Here is a 4615-nt window from a genome sequence, read left to right on the forward strand (position 1 = left end):
ATGAAGAAACAGGCTCAGAAGTCACCTGCTCATAGTCATACTAAGTGATAGGAGGTGGCTGGAGGCAGCTAGGTGCCTCAGTGGATACAGCACTGGGCCTTCAGGCAGGAAAACCTGAGTTCAATTTGAGCCTCAGACAATTACTGTGCAATCCTGGGCAAGTCATTTAATCTCTATTTTAGAAGCAGCTAGATGGCTCAGTGGATAGAGTGCTGGGCCTGAAGCCCAGAAGACCTGAGTTCAAATCCAGTCTCAGACACTTACTATCTATGTGATCCTGGGGAAGTCACTTAACCTCTGTTTGCCTATCCACTACAGAAGGAAATGGCAAATCGCTCCAGTATCTTTGCCAAGAAAACCCCATCACAGAGTCAGACAAAACTGAACTTAACAACAACAGTGACAGATGATTCTAGCCCAGGCCCATACTACCTTGCCCCTCCTCCCCATGCAGCCTTCCAGCACCCTGACCCTGCTGCTTCTTTGAAAGACAAACTGCGCAAGGAGGTGACATTACCAAGAACTTGAGAATTATAAGTGCTATAAATTACATCAAGGGCAGGTATGACAAAAACATGAGGAGCTGGTCATTTAAAGAGATAAAGATGGACTGTGAATGCTGCCCTGGACTGCACAAAATAAAAATTTTCATGAAAAGACAGAGAATAACCACCCAGGCTTAGGAAGATGGAATCTGCTCTAGAGGAGGGAGTACCCAACCTGGTGTGACTGATCCCAAATCCATTAAAGAAGGGTCCAGAAGGAGGGAGGTGCTTGCCTGCCTTGCTCAGACCCTCTGTAATCATGTTAATAGTTCTGGGTACCATATGTCAGGAGTAATGCTGAGAAACTGAAATGCATTCAGAAGAAGGCACCAAGGATGCCCTACTGAGTTTCAGATTTACCAAACAATATCCACTTGGAAATGGGAACGTAGGACTGAAGAAAAAAAAAATCAAAGCATCTAAGAATCAAAAGGTACTTCTGGGGGTTACTAGGTTGTGTTGTTGTTTGTTCTCCATTCTCAGATGTGATGCCATGACTTGCAAGTGAATTGGATTTAAGTGAGGGAGAGCTGTGCAAAGTCACTAGCTCTCTCCTCCAGAGCCATCTGGATCCAATGGCAAGATATAGATCAGGATGACTGGAGATGCCTTAGGATGCAGTGGGAGAACATGGCATTTTTAGGTCCACCAGAGATAACTCCTATAATTTCTGATCATTAATACAAAGTAAAAATAAAAAGTGCTCATCAGTAACAGAAAGGATACCCTATACAAAGTCAAAATTGAAGTGAGATTCCCTAGGTTTCTGCCTGTAGATGACACTGTACAGACTGGAAAAAGTACTGAAACATTTAAGAGCTTCTTCAATGAGATAGTCACTCAAAAAAATCAGTTAATACACTCCAGAAAAATCAAGCATATGAAGAATGCATATTGCCCAGATGTATCAGGAGGGCAGAGTTTATAATCTCAAAGAGGATCATAAACATGTCTGAAAGGTTCGGAATCGCCGGATATAAGAAACTCTCAAAGTAGAAGGCAGAAGAATCAAAACATTTATTTAGGCTCAACAGTAACCAACCCATGAACCAGCAGCCCCATTTTGATATGTTGATCATAATCTTCCAGGCCCAATAAGTACGCCTTGCAAGAGTAACCAGGAGGCTACAGAGAAGCATGATTGCGTAAAGCAAAATCATGCTTCCCCCTCGATGGTAATAAGATTACCCACTGGCCTGAAGTCTTTGTTCAGCTTCCTCCCGTAGATCAGCTCTGCTACTGGCAGCTCCTGCCTCAGCTGTGTCTGTGGCTGAAACTGACGTAACTGTCGTAACTGCCTCTGTAACTGCCTCTGGCTCCAACTGTCGCTGTAACTGTCGCTGTAATGGCCTGAAGTCTTTGTTCAGCTTTCTCCCGTAGGTTAGCTCTGCTACTGGCAGCTCCTGCTTCAGCTGTGTCTGTCGCTGTGGCTGTAACTGACGTAACTGTCGTAACTGCCTCTGTAACTGTCGTTGTAACTGTCGCTGGCTCCAACCGGAAAAGGAAGAGAGAGCTCTTCAAGCTGTCCTCTCCCCTCTTATAGGGTTTTTGACATCATCAAGCTCCGCCCGAATGACCAGGGCCGATTGGTTCCTGAGTTGGCCCCTCCCCCTAGGGTAGAGGTTAACACCTCCCCTCAGCCAGCCCCATGACTCATCACACAGGAAGTTGTCTGCTTCCCGGCATGCTCCCCGGGCCTCCTGCCCCGGAAGAGCAAGCCACAGTGTCCAGAGGCTCAATGAGGTAAGCTGAGTCATTCAAAGAAAACAAAAGCCATTCTGGTTACACCAGATTATGACACCCAAATAGCTAGAAATCTTCCTGAGTTAGTTCATCAGTACCTATGTCTTCAAAGGCACGAGAAATGAACAGAATGGAATAGGAAGAGGGAAGGCTAGATTGGATTTGAAAAAGCAGTACAGCACTTTTGATAATCCTAAATTTCCCTATGATCTGAGAAAAATCTAGATTACAAGTGATCTGAAGGGCAATGGAAACAACTGATGCTTACATGGTTGTTTAAAATTTATTATCATACTTAAGCCTCACAATAACCATGAGGTGGACACTACAGATATTCTCTTCATTTAGCAGATAAAGAAACAGGCTTAATTAAGTGTCTTGTTCAGGATTACACACACTACTAAGTGACAGAAGGAGATTCCAGCTCAGGCCCAGACTCCCAGTGAAGTCTTCTAGTACCGAGACCCTGCTGCTTCTCTGAAAAACCAAAGGTGTGTCTAAGGAGGTGACATAACCATGGACTTTCAGATAATAAGTGCTGTAAACGACATCAGGGACAGCTATGGCAGGAAAATAAAAGGAGCCGGTCATTTAAAGAGAGGATAGATAACCTGAATGCTGTCCTGGAATCCACCAAACAGAAGAATCTTCATAAAAAGACACAGAAAAAGACATTTAAAAAACCCAGGCTAAGGAAGACTGGATCTGCTCTGGTACCGGGAAAACCCACACTGATATGACTGATCCCAGCTCCATTAAACAAGGGTCCAGAAGGAGGGAGGTGCTAGTACCAACATAGCCTGTGCTGCTCAGACCCTCTCTCTAGTCATCTGCACAGTTCTGGGCACTACCTTTCAAAAGTAATGTTGAGAAGCTGCTCTACAGCAGAGGAAGGGACCAATGATGCTACAGCAACTGGAAACTGTGCTATATGAGAGCAACCGGATGAATTAGGGAGCCTTAGAGAGGAGATGAGTGGCTGGACTACGGAAGAGTAGATTTGCTCTGTTTGGCCTCAGGAGGCATGATTAGAAGCAACGGGTACAAGTTACAGGTATGCAGATTTTAGTTTGATATGAGGAAAAACCTCACCAAATATACCTGACCAAAAGTGGAATGTGCCACCTCAGGAAGCAGTGGTTTCCCTAAAATGAGATAGCTTCAAGCAGAACAGAAGTAGATGGATGGCCATCTCTCAGGGATGCTGTAAAAGGGATTCAAGGTCAGACACAAGTGCAACTAGATTACCTTAGAGATCCCTTCCAACAGAAAATCTACAGTGTCTACTATGTTACAACACATTAAAGATCTCCCTCAGCAGCTTTTTAGGTATCTTTGTCCCTGAAATAAATAGCCCCATACTGTTGTGTCCTAAGTTTGTGCACCTACTTGTTATGGTTTGCCAGTAACCTCCATCTGCTGTTTGTAGGCACTATTTAAAATTATTGGTAGCATGACTATTCCTGGCAACACTCTTTATTCTCTTCCTTACTACCCCCCAACTTTCAGTTACCCCCTTTTCTCTTATCCCATTTTCTGCTTTTAATCAGCTGTACTCAATGAAAGCAGATAACTGAGCTTATGAGAAATGTGCCTACAATAGTATTAAGCCCTGAATAAGGATCTAAGGTGGCCACCTCACAGGAAGCTTGTAAAAGACCCTTTGGAAAATAAAGAAAAATGTGATGTAGTCCCTGCCCTATGAAGCTCATAGTCTAGTGGAAAAGATAAAGACAGGGATAACTACAAAATAACGTGGAATATGGTGACTAGAAGAATGGCACATCCAAGTAATCATAGGAATTTAAAGGATAAAGATATGGCTTTTGTCTCACAATGAAAACTCATGAAAGATGGAGGTGGCATTTGAACGGGACCTTGAAGGAAGGTTAAAATTTCAACTAGTGAAATTGTCAGGGTTAACAGAGAAGCCCGTGGAATATCAGTCCTAGGAGAAACCTCTGACACCACCTAGTCCACCACTTCCCAAACTCTGTTCCATGCAAGGTAAAGGAGAGTTCTTGGCAAAAGTTTCAAGGCTTGTGATATTTTTCATGAAGATGAAATGACGTATAAAAAATTAAATCTCACGTATAACACATTTCCATAATTTTGCTCCAAGATTTCCTAAAGCCAATGATTCATGGGGATCCCACTTTACTCTGCTTGGTCTCAGTCTGTCCCCTCCCACCCTGCCCTCCTTATCCATTCCAGCCACAGTGTACCCCTAGGCGTCCCCCGCCCCGAGTCTGCGTCCTCCTCCCATCCCACCCTCTTTGCCATCCAGGTGCCCGGCTCCCACTGTCCACCGTCCCCATCCTTGCCTG

Source organism: Trichosurus vulpecula, chromosome 3 (genome assembly GCF_011100635.1).
Source record: "Trichosurus vulpecula isolate mTriVul1 chromosome 3, mTriVul1.pri, whole genome shotgun sequence".
Taxonomy (NCBI): domain Eukaryota; kingdom Metazoa; phylum Chordata; class Mammalia; order Diprotodontia; family Phalangeridae; genus Trichosurus; species Trichosurus vulpecula.